Genomic DNA, 19,924 nt, shown 5'->3' on the forward strand with positions numbered 1-19,924 from the left:
GCCATATACTGCAGTTTTTGCTTTTCTTTTCCCCAGTCATTGCACCAATTCCAGTCAAATGATTTCAAAGCTCAGCTCTGTAGTGTCTTTTGGCAATGGATTGGAGGTAAGGATCTGGTGTGTAGCAGTTCAAGGGTTAGGCCATACAGTATGACTGGCAACATCCACCCGTGACAGCAAATAGCCACACAAGTGGGCATGGCCTGCCGCTTACTTCTGGCTGGAATGTATAGCTTTACCCTGAATGTATCTAACAAGTACAAAAGAAGCTTCATCTGATTTAAAAAGATTATGACTGGGCCTATATGGCGAACTTGGCTGCTGGTTGCATACAAAAAGAGCCAGCCTATACACACATCGGCACCCCGCAATCGCATTTGCGGGGTGCCGATGGGAGACAGATGGCAGACACTCCTGCCGGTCCAGGCTGTTAGAGCAGGAGTGTGGCTCTCATGTGAGAGCCGAGCCCCGCTTAGCCCGGGCCGCAGTCGAAGGCCCCTTAGTGACCGCCGTAAAAAGGCGTATGGATGGTCACTAAGGGGTTAAATGGTGCCATTTAAAAATTCAATTTGTCCTGCAAACAAAACAAAAAATCCTCGTACAGCTATGGGAATGAAGAAGTAAACAAAGTCATGGCTCTTGGAAAGAAGGGAGGAAAAAATAAAAAAAATAAAAAATTTAAATGGTCTGTGTCCTGAAAGAGTTAAGGCTACTTTCACACCTGTGGCCGGGTGTTGCGGCTGGCAGGTCCGGCAGATAATGCTGGGAATTAGCCGGACAAATTTGTCTGGCCGATTCTCTGCATATTTTCCGGCTAGCAGCTGGATCTCTGCTGGACCCCATTAGAGTCATATGGGTCCAGCAGGAAGGCAGTAGTATCCGGAAATGCACACAAGATGTCTGTTGGATCACTACAGCTGGATAATTTGGATCAGGTGCTCTTGGTCTTTGTGACCCACCCAGTCACAATAGAAGAATCAAGTAATAAAGAGTAAGACCATGCACTCAAATATGTAGTCAGAATAAAGAAATATTTAACTGAACTCCTAAAATGGCATTAGTTCATAAGTATAGCAGCTTAAAATACATATGGAATTGTCACATAAGTGGCAACATTAATTCATAAATGTGGCAGCATAAAATCACATAAAAATAAATCACATCGATCACATAAATGGCAACATTAATTCATAAATATGGCAACATAAAAAGCATATAGAAATAGATCGCAACGGTGGCAGCAATAGGTGCTCATTAAAGTGCAAGAGTGTAGATACTAGCAACGATGATAATCAAAGTCCAACTGTGGACAACCGCAATCCATGTGTTAATCCTCTTGTATGTCCGGATAACACTCTTAACTGAACGGATTCCCAAATAATCGTATTCACAAATAATCGTGGTTCTATATGGTGTAGCTACTGACTTTCAGCAGCGCAATGAATGAATGTCACAAATCCTTAAAGCAGACAGAGGAGGTCAAGAGGCACAGTACGGTAACGTACCGAGGTGGCGTCCCACCTATTGTTGTAACTGTGTTGGTATTACCTCAGTCTAGTCGATGTCCCCTTGTCTTTGTGTGGACTTGGAAATTCGCAGTAGGCCGGATATCAGCTGACTACGTGCTTGGTTGGAGCTTCATGTCACCAGCTGATTGTGCGCTTGCTGCAGCTTCGTATTATTAGAGCCTTCTCCAGTGGTTGCTGGTCTATGACACAGCCGTCTTTACTTTACAATTCAGGAAAACTTCTGTTCAAGCATGCCGATGCAAGGTATAAACCATACGCGTTTCGGGGATATTAAAATGACCCCTTCCTCAGTGGTAACCTTGCAATGTTTCCCCATCTCCTTTTATATCCAATCGAGGTAGGTGGCAAAGTCCGGACCGGAATCACACCATCCCAGAGAGGTATGTAAAACCGGATTTTCCATGGTGCGGTTTCTATGCGTTTGTTGTGCGATTTTTTTGAAAATTGCGTTTTTTGCACCATAGCTGCTTAAATACACTATAAAACACATTCAATGTAAAATAAATACAGTATAATAATTTATGTAAAATTCATTTTAAAACCATTATATAGCCCATAATTGAGCTACAAGCAGAAATTTACTTATACCATCACTGGGGTCAAAGACAATATGTTCCTCCGCACACATCTCATATGTACAGCCCATTAACATAAGGGGGGACAAAATATGTGTCCCCCATTATGTTAAGGAAAATTGTATTCACAGGAAGCCAAATAACTCCCAGTCTGCATTCAGCCCATTAGGGACCAACGAACCAAAGTCAAATATAAACTTAGATTCCAATCTTGACATCTTTTTTATCAATTCACCACCTCTCCAGTCTGGTGCCACTTTAGTCAATGCTGTATAAATCAGACCCGGAAATGTGGATTTGGAGAACTCCAGCAGGCTGTTCTCTACCGGAATAGCCTGTTGGAAATCACTGCTGCAGATGTGAAACTAGCCTAAGGTGGTACAGATCCTTAGGGTACTGTCACACTGTGCAGTTCTGACATGCATTCAGGATGCAGTTATCAATGTAGCCAGTTTGGCAGTCTCATTAAACCCTGGTTTTCTCCATAGTGGGAATTATTTAATAAATTTCAGCATGCTACAATAAAAAACTGCATCCTGAATGCATGTCAGAACTGCACTGTGTGCCAGCACCCTTAGGCCCCTTTCACACGGGTGAAAGTTCTGCGCGGGTGCAATGCGTGAGGTGAACGCATTGCACCCGCACTGAATCCGGACCCATTCACTTCAATGGGGCTGTTCAGATGAGTGGTGATTTTCACGCATCACTTGTGCGTTGCGTGAAAAACGCAGCATGTTCTATATTCTACGTTTTTCACGCAAAGCAGGCCCCATGGAAATTAATGGGTCTGCGTGAAAATTGCAAGCATCCGCAAGAAAGTTCTGTAGTAGAAATATTTGTAGTAGAAATTCGCTTGCATTAGACTTTGTGTAAGGAAAGGTAAATCTCTCAACCGGAGTCAGACAAAGGTGTTTTCATGTTGAGTTCTCCTGAGCACTGCCCCCTTTCCTGCCTAGTCTTTTCACTTTTATTTCTTACTCACAAAAGGATGTAACAATAGAAAAGGGGCCGGCCCGTCACCCGACCACTTACAGTACTTCATGTAACAAGGATACAGGAAGTGATGACACACAGGAAGTGATGATACAGGAAGATGAGAAACCACCATCATTTAAAATAACATAGCCAGCTAACAAACACATGTATACAATAATCTTCCATTACCACTGGAGTGAACTTTATCCAGCCTTGCTCAGTGATCAATGCCAAATAAAGTTACTATGATCCTCATGCATGTTTATTTACAGGACGACGTCATTATCTCCAGCGGCTGATCAGGCGCACTAGAGACAACAAACACATGTTCCTTTCATGTATTGTTCTCCTAACAAATGCATCCACGCCAAGCCAATAAGTCTGCGTCTTTCGCGGGGGCCTTAGCCGGTGTCCATACATTCGCCAAGAAAACACTGCTCTGTTGAACACATCAGTCCCCCGGCCCACAGCCCTGTGCATAGCACATTGGACCATTCGCCGACGGAGACCTCTGCACCCGGCAGCTGTGTCTCCACATACACAGGAAGATATCCACTCCAATGGTTTACCCTGAAACTGAGAGACATGATGACAATACACAATATATTAAAAACTTTTCACAACAGTGCGGATGCGGTGCGATTTTCACGTATGGTTGCTAGGAGATGATAGGGATGAGCAACCCCATTAAAGTCTAATCACTGTATTGTTTTCCCTTATAACATGGGAAAATAATATCATTCTTAATACAGAATGCTTAGTAAAATGTTGCTTGAGGGGTTAAAAAAATAAATAAAATTAACTCACCTCATCCACTTGATCGCGCAGCCGACATTGTCTTCTTTCTTCTTCTTTCAGGACCTACAAAAGGACCTTTGATGACGTAATCGCGCTCACCACGTGACGTCAGTGCAGGTCCTGCTGAATGAAGATATTTTTTAACCCCTCAAGCCACATTTTAGTAAGCATTCTGTATTAAGAATGCTATTATTTTCCTTTATAACCATGTTATAATGGAAAATAATAAAATCTACAGGACACCTAACCCAAACCCGAACTTCAGTAAAGAAGTCCACGTTCGGGTCTGGGTACCACATTCAGTTTTTTATCACGCGCATGCAAAGTGCATTGCACCCGCGCAATAAAAACTGAACAACGCAACACAATCGCAGTCAAAACTGACTGAAATTGCGTGCACACTCGCATGGGTTTCCTGCAATGCACACGCGATGCATCCGGAGCAAATCCGGGACGCCTGTGTGAAAGAGGCCCTGGAGTGTATAAGGAAAGAACGGATTTCACCTGTGATATCATTCTGAAATTAGACTATGTGGAGATACATGACAGGATCCTAATGGTGGCTACAGAAAAACAAATGCTACCAGAACTCTTTAATAAAATTCAGATATTTGTTGATGCTGCACCAGTTACTCTGGCAAAAAAAGAGAGCTTACAATGGCTTTGTAAAAAGCCCCTGATAAAATATAAGCGGGGATACTCATTTCAATTGGTGTTTTCTTTGAATAATCAGTAGAAGAAACCAAAAGAATACTGGGGAAGAATTATTAATAGTGGTTTTTTTTCCCTTCCCCCACGACAGCATCACAGAGAGACGATCCGCCCCCAGGGACAGGAAACCTGCAGAATAAAAAGGGGGAGCCTCTCTCCAACCTCAGTGGTTTCCTGTCCCTGGTGCGGGAGACCTGCAGTTTTACTTTCAGGTACCGCTAGCCTAGGAGATCCCAGAAATGTTGATCTATCGCGCCATAGTTTTGGGCTGACAGGACCCTAGGAACCGGGGGAGGGGGGTCCGGGCCCTCTGGTTCTTTTGGCAGGTGCGTGGGCCTCTCAGTGGAGTAAGGCCACGTGACGTTTAAATGCCTAGATCCATGGGTAAGAGGAAGCAGCCCAGAGAGGTATTGCATTCCACCGCATGCAGCACGGATCCATGGAGGGAACATGTATTCCGGTGCATTCTCCGGCATGCGGCTCAGACGAGGAAGAAGGAGCCTAGATCAAGCAGCTCCCATGGCTGTGAAAGAAGGTACTCCTTAGAATGACTCTAATTAAGTTACACGGGGGCCTGGTTATCTGCCTCATGGCTTTAGGGCCTGGTTGTCTGCCTCATGGCTTTAGGGCCTGGTTGTCTGCCTCATGGCTTTAGGGCCTGGTTGTCTGCCTCATGGCTTTAGGGCCTGGTTGTCTGCCTCATGGCTTTAGGGCCTGTCTGCCTGCCTCATGGCTTTAGGGCCGGTCTGCCTGCCTCATGGCTTCAGGGCCTGTCTGCCTGCCTCATGGCTTGAGGGCCTGTCTGCCTGCCTCATGGCTTTAGGGCCTTCTTGCCTGAACGTCTCTGTTATGTTGGTTTTTCTGATTACTGATGCCTGTATGGCTAAAGGTCTTTCCATATATGCCTGCTTGGTGGAATGTCTTGCATTTTTTTCTGTAGGTCGGCTGAACGCCTTTAGCTTCTTTTTGCCGGGTCGGCTGAGTGGGATGAACGCCTGTTGCGTCTGTACGTATTTGGCTTGCACCTACAGCATCTGTCTGGTCGGCTGAATACCTGTAGCTTTTATGCCTGGTCACCTAAACGCCTGTAGAGTCTATGCCTGGCTGCCTTTGAATCTGTGCCTGTCTGGAGTGCTGCATTTGGGCCTGTATGGCTGGCTGCCTTTGTGCCTGTGCTTGTCTGGCTGCCTTTGAGCCTGTGCTTGTCTGGCTGCCTTTGAGCCTGTGCTTGTCTGGCTGCCTTTGAGCCTGTGACTGTCTGGCTGGCTGCCTTTGAGCCTGTGCCTGTCTGGCTGGCTGCCTTTGAGCCTGTGCATGTCTAGCTGGCTGCCTTTGAGCCTGTGCCTGTCTAGCTGGCTGCCTTTGAGCCTGTGCCTGTCTGCAGGGCCGCCTTTGGGCCTATACCTGTATGGCTGGATGCCTTTGAGCCTGTGCCTGTCTGGTTGGCTGCCTTTGAACCTGTGCCGGTCTGGAGGGCTGCCTTTGGGCCTATGCCTGTCTGGATGGTTGAAGGTGAACCTGTGCCTGGCTGGCTGCCATTGAGTTTGTGCCTATCTACCTTGCTACCTTTGGGACTGTGCCTGTCTGGGGGGCTGCCTTTGAGCCTATACCTGTTTGGCTGGTTGACTGCCTTTTTTTGAGTCTTTGACTGGCTGGCTGATTACCTTGGAAACTGTGACTGTCTGGCTGACTGCTTTGGAATCCGTGCCTGGCAGGCTGGCTACATTTTGGTATTTGCCTGGTTGGCCTCATGTACCTAGGGAGCTGTTTGGTTCTGTGTTTATGCTTGCCGGGATGATGGCTCTTGCTGTCTCCTTCTGCTGCTGAGTTTATCTAGTGTGTTGATCAGCGGACAGCTATACATGGCCGATGGCTTCTACGGCTGTGTCGGCATGAGGGACGGCTACTGGCGGCCGTGTCTGCATGGCTGGTGTCTTCTGTTGCCATGTCTAAATAGTGGATCATGCAGCAGTGCCTGGATGAATGAACTTGACTCTGAGTGAGTATCTATGTGTCCAGCGGTGCCTGGGGTGCCGCCAGGTCTTTGTGACGGTCTATCTTGGTGGCTATGCATGCAGGGTGAACTAGTTCTGTGCCTATGTTTGGTTGTCAATTTGTAGTTTAATAGTCTACAATAGGCATAGCACTCCAACAAAGCCCTATAATACTCCTGATGAGGAGTGAGAAAATGGGCTGGACCATATTGCTTGAATGGCGTATCAACAGAGCCCTATATGGCTCCTGGTGGGGAGTAATAGGATGGACTGGAACACTTAGTCTGGATGGCCTACAGGAGGTATGGCGCACCAGCAAACTCTATAAATACTTGCCGCGGATCTAGAATTACAAAACTGAAGGGTCCAGTGTGCTCCTTGGACCTCTGGCGGCAGACCCGTGAGCTCCCTGGGGAATGGAGGCCACGGTAGTTTTCCTTCATGGATACCAGAGGAAGGAGATTTGACGTCTAAAGTTCTTCTGGTAGTTGTGGCATCCAGTGGATCTTGGATCAGAGCATCTATCTTGCAATATATTCTGCACCAAAGGAATCGGTGTTCAGCAATCATCTTCAGTTAGTCATTCCTTGTCAAGATAAGTACTTCTCTAAGATGTTTTGTTAAAATCTGTTACGGTTATTTTGATAAACTTGATGAGAAACCCATTTGAGATTTCTTTTATACGATTATGCTAGATTTAAGTATAATGTCCAGTATTAAAAATTCCTAGAATGTTATTGATCCAACCCTTTTTTCTTTAGGTTCGGACCTCTAGTTAGCTTTTAGATTCCCTATGCTTCCATCTGGGTATCCTTACCTTTCATTACTTTTCAAGCACTTCTAATAAGCCCAGGAATCTAAAGGAATAAGTTTCCACTGTCCGGACTTTTCGGAGATGCCTTATACGTTACCTGTGGTAACTAAGGATTGGAGAAGTCCTCCGCTCTTTTGTTTCCATTTTGGCATAAATAAGGGTAAGGCGGCCTCGAAGAGTTCACTAGCCAGATAGCTTAGGTCATTTTTTCTCTGGATTAAATCTCTTCTGGAATCACAGCTAAGACAGTAGCCCGTCAGAGGGTCAGTATGCCAAGGCAGTATACAGTCAAGTATAGAGTATACACAGAGTACCACCCTAATTAAAACGTGGGCCTTTATTCAAAGCGCTAAAATTACCCAACACAAAATATGCAAAACAAAAAAGAAATATTAAATCAAAAGAAATGCTGTGTAAACTCAGCAGTCATTCGTATTCCACAATACGGGATAGGGAAGATTTCTAGGCAGGATGGTGATGGTCTGATGGGGGACCTTTCCCTGATTCTCACCCTATGCTATCTCACTGCCTATAGAACGGAATGTCCGCACCGATGGGGGCGATGCCGTATTCAGGGACCTCCTACAAGCCCTCGGAAGGCCCTGAAGACAGATATGCAAGTCACCTAAATAAGGTGCCCTAAGGTGGATCTATTAGATACCCTACTATAAATACAAAAAATAATAAACGCTGAGTACACAAAAAAAAATTAAATAAATGCTAAGTACATCAAAATAGATAGATGCTGAATACATCAGAGTAAAAAAGTGCTGAATACATCAAGTTGAGTCATTGCTCAATACATAACGATGAATAGATGCTCAGTACAATTTCTGCAATATCGAATTGTATCCTGATTAACACAAACAACCTTCAGTTTGCAAAGGTCATCGCAAATAATTTATACAGTAGGTCCCTTTTATTCCAACGCGTTTCCCCCAGTTTGTAAAGTGGGCTCATCAGGGGACATAGATGCAGTATTTAGTTAGGCATCAGAGGTATTCTTTCACAAATGACCCAACCTGGTGTCCAACAATTTTTTGTAACACCAGTTGATTATAGGTAAAAGATAGATGTTGATATTCATTCAGCAAAGGCAATAGTGAGATGGTAGGGAAACTTTTTCTACTTGCGCAGTCTACCTCTTGGGAGGGGAGGGCTAATGTTTCTATTGTGCAAACCTGTAAGGCTGCCACGTGGTCTTCTCCTTCTACTTTACCGTCACTATTGGCTCCAGCTAAATTTTGCCTCTGTTCTGTAAAAAAAAAAAAATAATATATATATATATATATATATATATATATATACACACATAATTAGATGAACTCACCTGGGTCGGAGTTGCTCTCATGCTCTGTAAACCACTGAGGTTGGAGAGGCTCCACCTTTTTATTCTGCAGGTTTCCTGTCCCTGGGGGCGGATCCTCTCTCTGTGGTGCTATCGTGGGGTCTGGAAAATCCAATTACCGTTAAGTGTAATCATCTTTTCTTTTTTTTTTTTTGCACCAGTGTGTTTTTTTTGCCTCCTCCATTTTTATTTTGTGCCATATTTATGAATTGTGTGTTTTTGTTGTCAGAAATTGTGAGTGAAAGGCAAAAGGTGTTTATTTTATTAAATGTGCCCAAGATTGTGAAGCTGTGTCGTATTTATAAGGTAGTCTGTTAGGAAGATGTGACAAACTGCACCACATGGTGTTGTAAATGGGACACAAGGCACAACAGTTCTTACTAACAGGATGTGACACCATTTTTACATCACCTTGGAGCTAGTATAATTTTAGACAACCAGATGTCACTTGACATGGATTAGACTAGGATGAGACAAAGTGCAAATTATGTTTAGGGGAAACGTGTTAAAAAAATTACTCATGCCGCACTTTGTAAACACTTTTAGGCGGAGCACTTTAATGTGCGTCATGCAAAGGACATGAGACAGAAAAACTGTCACAGCAGCTGACAAGTTCAAATACAATCATGAACTTGTATGGGGACAAGCGAATGTGACAGCGATCGTTCGTTCCCATACAGAAGAGATAATTTCTGCATATGAATGCAGCTCTCACTTCCTTTGATGAGCAAGCAATTAATGTTTGTTCCTGATGCCTGCTGAATCAGGCTGGGTACAGGGTCTTTTAGCATCTACAATCTGTAACTACTATTCAGTGCCACTTAAAATGTATATTCCACTTGTTTTATTTAGAAACCTTAACTGTTATTCCTTTTACAAATTACATTTGTCTTTTTTACTGATTAAAGGAATATGTCCTATATCTGGAGTCTATATTGCTTGGGACTATTTAACCTTGGAGCCTAAAGATGACACAACAGATGGCAAAGTTAAGCAAAAGAAAGGTAAAACTACTGTAAATCTTTAATGTGTTTTAGACTGGGGCTACACAGTGACTTTGGTTGCAACACATGTCCAAGGATCACAGTGTAGTGCTGCAGCATAACAACTAGTGAAAATGAATGGGACTTTGTTGGGTCTTGCAACTTGCCACAACAATGATGCGATTGTTTCAAGCAGTCCTCAATCAGGGCTCCCTGTCTGGGGAAGAAGCAGGCTGCGCCAAGGCCTGTGGAAGCCAGGACCCTCTGACCCGGTGTGGGGTAGGCACTGAGTTGTGTTTTGGGGAGCTGGGTGGTAGACCCAGATCCTAATAGAAAGGTAAAACTGTTGTGTAGTTAGTGGCCAGACGGCAGAGGATCTTTGTTTATGTACAAAAATCTATAAAGCCAAGTGAGTGGACTTGACAAATTACTCCCAATAATAAGTAACAAAATATACTGATCCCCTAGGGGACAAAGGGATAAAACTTAACATTTAATAATATATCAAAAAATGTGAAGCACTAACCCAGAGAGCCTCTCGGACAAACTAACAAATAGACAGCCCTAATGGGCCTGGACACACAAACACTAAATGGTAACAAAGGTAGGAAGCAAACAAAAGGAACGTTCTCACCCATCAGATGCTGTAGACGTGGATGGTGTAGTCACTTGGCTAGATGCAACCTTCCATGCGATAGACTGTAACCAGGGTGTACTAGGGATTTCTTGCTCCCGTCTCCTGTCTTTGCTGAGGTTTATACGTTGGCATCTTCTCCGTATGGTAACACATCAATACAGTCTATCGCATGGAAGGTTGCATTTAGCCAAGTGACTACACCCTCCACGTCTACAGCATCTGATGGGTGAGAACGTTCCTTTTGTTTTCTTCCTACCTTTGATACCATTTAGTTTTGTGTGTCCAGGCCCATTAGCGGAAATAGGAATAGGTATCCGGACGGGGATGCTCCTTGCGGGGCAAGTACCTCGTATAGGCAGGTAGGGTGATTTAGTCCCTGCCCCTTAACCATGGTGTACTATGGATTTGTGGCTCCCGTCTCCTGTCTTTGCTGAGGTTTATACGCTGGCATCTTCTCCGTATGGTAACACATCAATACAGTCTATCGAATGGAAGGTTGCATCTAGCCAAGTGACTACACCATTCACGTCTACAGCATCTGATGGGTGAGAACGTTCCTTTTGTTTGCTTCCTACCTTTGTTACCATTTAGTGTTTGTGTGTCCAGGCCCATTAGCACTGTCTATTTGTTAGTTTGTCCGAGAGGCTCTCTGGGTTAGTGCTTCACGTTTTTAGATACAGGGAGTGCAGAATTATTAGGCAAGTTGTATTTTTGAGGATTAATTTTATTATTGAACAACAACCATGTTCTCAATGAACCCAAAAAACTCATTAATATCAAAGCTGAATATTTTTGGAAGTAGTTTTTAGTTTGTTTTTAGTTTTAGCTATTTTAGGGGGATATCTGTGTGTGCAGGTGACTATTACTGTGCATAATTATTAGGCAACTTAACAAAAAACAAATATATACCCATTTCAATTATTTATTTTTACCAGTGAAACCAATATAACATCTCAACATTCACAAATATACATTTCTGACATTCAAAAACAAAACAAAAACAAATCAGTGACCAATATAGCCACCTTTCTTTGCAAGGACACTCAAAAGCCTGCCATCCATGGATTCTGTCAGTGTTTTGATCTGTTCACCATCAACATTGCGTGCAGCAGCAACCACAGCCTCCCAGACACTGTTCAGAGAGGTGTACTGTTTTCCCTCCTTGTAAATCTCACATTTGATGATGGACCACAGGTTCTCAATGGGGTTCAGATCAGGTGAACAAGGAGGCCATGTCATTAGATTTTCTTCTTTTATAACCTTTCTTGCCAGCCACGCTGTGGAGTACTTGGACGCGTGTGATGGAGCATTGTCCTGCATGAAAATCATGTTTTTCTTGAAGGATGCAGACTTCTTCCTGTACCACTGCTTGAAGAAGGTGTCTTCCAGAAACTGGCAGTAGGACTGGGAGTTGAGCTTGACTCCTTCCTCAACCCGAAAAGGCCCCACAAGCTCATCTTTGATGATACCAGCCCAAACCAGTGCTCCACCTCCACCTTGCTGGCGTCTGAGTCGGACTGGAGCTCTCTGCCCTTTACCAATCCAGCCACGGGCCCATCAAGACTCACTCTCATTTCATCAGTCCATAAAACCTTAGAAAAATCAGTCTTGAGATATTTCTTGGCCCAGTCTTGACGTTTCAGCTTGTGTGTCTTGTTCAGTGGTGGTTGTCTTTCAGCCTTTCTTACCTTGGCCATGTCTCTGAGTATTGCACACCTTGTGCTTTTGGGCACTCCAGTGATGTTGCAGCTCTGAAATATGGCCAAACTGGTAGCAAGTGGCATCTTGGCAGCTGCACGCTTGACTTTTCTCAGTTCATGGGCAGTTATTTTGCGCCTTGGTTTTTCCACATGCTTCTTGCGACCCTGTTGACTATTTTGAATGAAACGCTTGATTGTTCGATGATCACGCTTCAGAAGCTTTGCAATTTTAAGAGTGCTGCATCCCTCTGCAAGATATCTCACTATTTTTGACTTTTATGAGCCTGTCAAGTCCTTCTTTTGACCCATTTTGCCAAAGGAAAGGAAGTTGCCTAATAATTATGCACACCTAATATAGGGTGTTGATGTCATTAGACCACACCCCTTCTCATTACAGAGATGCACATCACCTAATATGCTTAATTGGTAGTAGGCTTTCGAGCCTATACAGCTTGGAGTAAGACAACATGCATAAAGAGGATGATGTGGTCAAAATACTCATTTGCCTAATAATTCTGCACTCCCTGTATATTATTAAATGTTTTGATTTATGTTTATGGGTTATGTTTTGATGCCTGTAAAAGTGACAATAAAGCTGGTCGTGACCAGTTTGCATCCAATTCTGTAGTGTTGGAGTGGCTTCTTGGGGTGAGCCAACCGTCTAAGCTGAGAAGACGGTGATCCTGGACAGCTAAGTGACCCCAAGTTGTCACTATATATATATATATATATATATATATATATATATATATATACACTCACCTAAAGAATTATTAGGAACACCTGTTTAATTTCTCATTAATGCAATTATCTAGTCAACCAATCACATGGCAGTTGCTTCAATGCATTTAGGGGTGTGGTCCTGGTCAAGACAATCTCCTGAACTCCAAACTGAATGTCAGAATGGGAAAGAAAGGTGATTTAAGCAATTTTGAGCGTGGCATGGTTGTTGGTGCCAGACGGGCCAGTCTGAGTATTTCACAATCTGCTCAGTTACTGGGATTTTCACGCACAACCATTTCTAGGGTTTACAAAGAATGGTGTGAAAAGGGAAAAACATCCAGTATGCGGCAGTCCTGTGGGCAAAAATGCCTTGTGGATGCTAGAGGTCAGAGGAGAATGAACCGACTGATTCAAGCTGATAGAAGAGCAACGTTGACTGAAATAACCACTTGTTACAACCGAGGTATGCAGCAAAGCATTTGTGAAGCCACAACACGCACAACCTTGAGGCGGATGGGCTACAACAGCAGAAGACCCCACCGGGTACCACTCATCTCCACTACAAATAGGAAAAAGAGGCTACAATTTGCACAAGCTCACCAAAATTGGACTGTTGAAGACTGGAAAAATGTTGCCTGGTCTGATGAGTCTCGATTTCTGTTGAGACATTCAAATGGTAGAGTCCGAATTTGGCGTAAACAGAATGAGAACATGTATCCATCCTCTGATGGCTACTTCCAGCAGGATAATGCACCATGTCACAAAGCTCGAATCATTTCAAATTGGTTTCTTGAACATGACAATGAGTTCACTGTACTAAAATGGCCCCCACAGTCACCAGATCTCAACCCAATAGAGCATCTTTGGGATGTGGTGGAACGGGAGCTTCGTGCCCTGGATGTGCATCCCTCAAATCTCCATCAACTGCAAGATGCTATCCTATCAATATGGGCCAACATTTCTAAAGAATGCTATCAGCACCTTGTTGAATCAATGCCAAGTAGAATTAAGGCAGTTCTGAAGGCAAAAGTGGGTCCAACACCGTATTAGTATGGTGTTCCTAATAATTCTTTAGGTGAGTGTGTATATATATATATATATATATAAATATATATATATAGACGATGAATAAGATATTGCGCAGCACTGCAGACAAAATAGAAAGACGGAGTGCCAGCGGCCACGGAAGCGATCCAACATTCAAATCAAATATAAAAAAAGAAAATCCACGGCACTTCAAAAAAACTGTTGATGTGTTTATTACACCAGGTGCGACGTTTCGGTCCTCTCAATGGAACCTTTTTCAAGCAACAATAATACAGTGGTGCACTCATGAAGTATAAATACTGCCAACATACATAATTGAATAATATGATAATTAACATTCAATGTGCAAGTGTGTACAAAAAATACTATAAAAATACAGAGAAAATTCATATTGCAATACATCAGTGATAAAAAAATCGATACATAATCATATATATAGTGTAAATCCATAAAAAGTGTACAAAATCATAAATAAGACCTAATATTACATAATTAGGAAATAGCATCCATATGTTTAAAATTGTCTACAGGCAGGTTGTGCGGGCTCAACCCCCCACATTGTCTACAGGCAGGTTGTGCGGGCTCAACCCCCCACATTTTTTCTTTGTAGCATATATTGGAGGCGTGGCGATCTCCTTTGAGTCAAGCACACCTGACCAGTCAATCTGTCCTGGAGGCTGGTTTTAAAGTCAGTATAAAACTGAGTCTGCTTATAAAGAACCTACCATTAGCCATTTGGCTCCAGGAGAAGTATATGGTGGGCTCAGCATGCATGTTGGTACTTGCATCCCTGGATCCGATGAAAGCTGTAATGGCACCGGACGGGGTTAAAAGCAGAGTGTACTTGGCTTGCATGCTGACCTGCATTCCCTGGACTTTATGTGGCTGTCATGGCCCATAAACAGGTAGGAACAAGAGTTAGGGACCACTCAAATGAGACGACCTTGACGCGGTGAGTGGCTTAATATGCTTTGGCCAAAATGTACACCAATGTCTCATCCAGCATGGAGGGCAGAGTGCTGGATGTAGTGTGCGATCACATTTGCATTTTCCGTTTGTATATGTAATTCGCCATAGTGATCTGCACCTACAGGCAGGTTGTGCGGGCTCAACCCCCCACATTTTTTCTTTGTAGCATATATTGGAGGCGTGGCGATCTCCTTTGAGTCAAGCACACCTGACCAGTCAATCTGTCCTGGAGGCTGGTTTTAAAGTCAGTATAAAACTGAGTCTGCTTATAAAGAACCTACCATTAGCCATTTGGCTCCAGGAGAAGTATATGGTGGGCTCAGCATGCATGTTGGTACTTGCATCCCTGGATCCGATGAAAGCTGTAATGGCACCGGACGGGGTTAAAAGCAGAGTGTACTTGGCTTGCATGCTGACCTGCATTCCCTGGACTTTATGTGGCTGTCATGGCCCATAAACAGGTAGGAACAAGAGTTAGGGACCACTCAAATGAGACGACCTTGACGCGGTGAGTGGCTTAATACGCTTTGGCCAAAATGTACACCAATGTCTCATCCAGCATGGAGGGCAGAGTGCTGGATGTAGTGTGCGATCACATTTGCATTTTCCGTTAAAATTGTCTGTGTTGATTAAAAATGATCCTGGATTGGTGGAAAGAAATCAGAACCATAGCTGCCCAGCATGGAGTAATACATGTGGCTTGGCGTTCCGGCAACCTGACAGCGCATGTCAGGAAGTCCAACAAGGAGAGAGCGATCACCTGATACACCCCTGATCACATGACGCTGACTCCCCAGCAACACCGCAAACATCAGTGCCTGGTAAGTGAGGTGAGCGGTCATGTGATCAAAAAAAGCACATGATCGCCATCACCATAGAGACCATACTAACTAAAACAAAAGCAGAGTAGCATATATAGATTCAGTATGAATCGCCGCCTGCAGCGCTCTGATCGCCTCGTTGGTAACAACTGGGACCCTACTACGTGCAAAGGAGGAAAGGACTCTCACCACATAAAATGGATGCCCCGCCCCCAGCGCACCATGTAGAGATCCCCATTAATCCTAACAGGCAAACCGCTGTTGCAATATGTAAAAATGCAAATGAACAATGGTGCAGTTGATCAAATGCAAATAACCTCCCACTCTAAAAAATGGTAAATCTACCCCATAAAAAGACAGGGATAGGAAATATCATAGGCCCCAACAAATATCAGACTTACCAGGCGGTAACAATGTGGCTCCCGCAACACCGCACCACCATGTAAAGGATCGCCCCCCAAGGTCAACATCCCCATCAAGGGATATATAACCTGAGAGTAAATGCATAAAGCCCGATCAATGAATAATAAATAAATAAATAAAATAAAAGTATTAGTGAAGTTAGCCGACAATTCCCCGTTAATGTAATGCGGCAGAATGTCAGCAACCACCTGTAAACCACTAATAGGTGTTCATGCTGTATGTGAAGCACAAGAAACACCATAACACGTAGAAGAAGTAATAAAGAAAATAGAAGAAAAAATAAAATAAAATTATTGATGAGGCCCAAGACAATCTCCATGCCTTCAAAGAAAGAACAACATTATATTAATAATGAATAGGTGAAGCAACTTTGCATGACATCAACTGCCCAATATGTTCAACTTGTCGGGGGGTAATAATTCAATTAGTAATTATAAATTATGGTCATAAAAATAATTAACCATAAAAAAATAAAATGTATTATATTTGTCATAAATTCTTAAAATCATGACCTGGTGAATTGTAGACAACCTAATTGATACAATTCACATCTGAGTCCGACTATTTCCTCAGATAAATAAGTTCTTTTTGACGTGAGATGACGTTAATGATAAAATGTAGTTCTGCACTATACAATAATACACAGGTATTATAAAAATATGCAGATTTATTGGTTACAAGATTATAAACATATATAAGTAAATAAACACAATGATACATGCAAATGAATATATATATATAGCGTTAATATAAAGCATTACAAGCTTAACAATACATGTGAGTGGAAATAACTTGTCACATTATACACAAGCTATTATAAGGTTAGGATATCAAAATATGAACATAAGTTATATACATTACTTCTGTTCAGAGAAAACCTCATGCTATCAGGATGGGCATGTCTAATCCTAGACATCAATATAAAATGCTAAATACATTCCACCCCCCTCTAACCAACTACACATCACATGACTTCAAAATGGGCAAATCCATCCAAGGATATAACTTAGAAGAGATAACTGTATCCTTCCGCCCCATCCTGGACTATTTTCACATATAAAACTTTGGTAAGACTATTAAGACAAATAACAGGGATCTAGGATCTTAAATGGGAAGGACTTCAAACAAGTCTTTCCCGTGGGAATCCATCACTTAGCTTGGCGAAGAATGTTCTATCAATAAATATATATATATATACACTCACCTAAAGAATTATTAGGAACACCTGTTCTATTTCTCATTAATGCAATTATCTAGTCAACCAATCACATGGCAGTTGCTTCAATGCATTTAGGGGGGTTGTCCTGGTCAAGACAATCTCCTGAACTCCAAACTGAATGTCAGAATGGGAAAGAAAGGTGATTTAAGCCATTTTGAGCGTGGCATGGTTGTTGGTGCCAGACGGGCCGGTCTGAGTATTTCACAATCTGCTCAGTTACTGGGATTTTCACGCACAACCATTTCTAGGGTTTACAAAGAATGGTGTAAAAAGGGAAGAACATCCAGTATGCGGCAGTCCTGTGGGCAAAAATGCCTTGTGGATGCTAGAGGTCAGAGGAGAATGGGCCGACTGATTCAAGCTGATAGTAGAGCAACGTTGAATGAAATAACCACTCGTTACAACCGAGGTATGCAGCAAAGCATTTGTGAAGCCACAACACGCACAACCTTGAGGCGGATGGGCTACAACAGCAGAAGACCCCACCGGGTACCACTCATCTCCACTACAAATAGGAAAAAAAGAGGCTACAATTTGCACAAGGTCACCAAAATTGGACTGTTGAAGACTGGAAAAATGTTGCCTGGTCTGATGAGTCTCGATTTCTGTTGAGACATTCAAATGGTAGAGTCCGAATTTGGCGTAAACAGAATGAGAACATGTATCCATCCTCTGATGGCTACTTCCAGCAGGATAATGCACCATGTCACAAAGCTCGAATCATTTCAAATTGGTTTCTTGAACATGACAATGAGTTCACTGTACTAAAATGGCCCCCACAGTCACCAGATCTCAACCCAATAGAGCATCTTTGGGATGTGGTGGAACGGGAGCTTCGTGCCCTGGATGTGCATCCCTCAAATCTCCATCAACTGCAAGATGCTATCCTATCAATATGGGCCAACATTTCTAAAGAATGCTATCAGCACCTTGTTGAATCAATGCCAAGTAGAATTAAGGCAGTTCTGAAGGCAAAAGTGGGTCCAACACCGTATTAGTATGGTGTTCCTAATAATTCTTTAGGTGAGTGTATATATATATATATATATATATATATATATATATATATAGACGATGAATAAGATATTGCGCAGCACTGCAGACAAAATAGAAAGACGGAGTGCCAGCGGCCACGGAAGCGATCCAACATTCAAATCAAATATAAAAAAAGAAAATCCACGGCACTTCAAAAAAACTGTTGATGTGTTTATTACACCAGGTGCGACGTTTCGGTCCTCTCAATGGAACCTTTTTCAAGCAACAATAATACAGTGGTGCACTCATGAAGTATAAATACTGCCAACATACATAATTGAATAATATGATAATTAACATTCAATGTGCAAGTGTGTACAAAAAATACTATAAAAATACAGAGAAAATTCATATTGCAATACATCAGTGATAAAAAAATCGATACATAATCATATATATAGTGTAAATCCATAAAAAGTGTACAAAATCATAAATAAGACCTAATATTACATAATTAGGAAATAGCATCCATATGTTTAAAATTGTCTACAGGCAGGTTGTGCGGGCTCAACCCCCCACATTGTCTACAGGCAGGTTGTGCGGGCTCAACCCCCCACATTTTTTCTTTGTAGCATATATTGGAGGCGTGGCGATCTCCTTTGAGTCAAGCACACCTGACCAGTCAATCTGTCCTGGAGGCTGGTTTTAAAGTCAGTATAAAACTGAGTCTGCTTATAAAGAACCTACCATTAGCCATTTGGCTCCAGGAGAAGTATATGGTGGGCTCAGCATGCATGTTGGTACTTGCATCCCTGGATCCGATGAAAGCTGTAATGGCACCGGACGGGGTTAAAAGCAGAGTGTACTTGGCTTGCATGCTGACCTGCATTCCCTGGACTTTATGTGGCTGTCATGGCCCATAAACAGGTAGGAACAAGAGTTAGGGACCACTCAAATGAGACGACCTTGACGCGGTGAGTGGCTTAATACGCTTTGGCCAAAATCAATGCCACGTAGAATTAAGGCAGTTCTGAAGGCAAAAGGGGGTCCAACACCGTATTAGTATGGTGTTCCTAATAATTCTTTAGGTGAGTGCTCAAAAAAATAAAGGGAACACAAAAATAACACATCCTAGATCTGAATTAATAAAATATTCTTCTGAAATACTTTGTTCTTTACATAGTTGAATGTGCTGACAACAAAATTACACAAAAAAAAAAAAAAGGAAATCAAATTTTTCAACCCATGGAGGTCTGGATTTGGAGTCATACTCAAAATAAAAGTGGAAAAACACACTACAGGCTGATCCAACTTTGATGTAATGTCCTTAAAACAAGTCAAAATGAGGCTCAGTAGTGTGTGTGGCCTCCACGTGCCTGTATGACCTCCCTACAACGCCTGTGCATGCTCCTGATGAGGTGGCGGACGGTCTCCTGAGGGATCTCCTCCCAGACCTGGACTAAAGCATCTGCCAACTCCTGGACAGTCTGTGGTGCAACGTGACGTTGGTGGATAGAGCGAGACATGATGTCCCAGATGTGCTCAATTGGATTCAGGTCTGGGGAACGGGCGGGCCAGTCCATAGCATCAATGCTTTCGTCTTGCAGGAACTGCTGACACACTCCAGCCACATGAGGTCTAGCATTGTCTTGCATTAGGAGGAACCCAGGGCCAACCGCACCA

General features: G+C 43.0%; 1 long non-coding RNA gene across 1 annotated transcript in view; it reads left to right on the forward strand.

Moving 5' to 3' along the window:
* Nucleotides 1-19,924, forward strand: part of LOC120978918 — a 38,100-nt gene continuing 18,176 nt past the window's right edge. Inside the window, exons 1-2 of the long non-coding RNA XR_005774207.1 lie at nt 1-106; nt 9,653-9,748. This is a non-coding gene — a long non-coding RNA (uncharacterized LOC120978918). The remainder of the gene's footprint in view (nt 107-9,652; nt 9,749-19,924) is intronic.

Source organism: Bufo bufo, chromosome 9, assembly GCF_905171765.1.
Source record: "Bufo bufo chromosome 9, aBufBuf1.1, whole genome shotgun sequence".
Classification (NCBI taxonomy): Eukaryota; Metazoa; Chordata; class Amphibia; order Anura; family Bufonidae; genus Bufo; species Bufo bufo.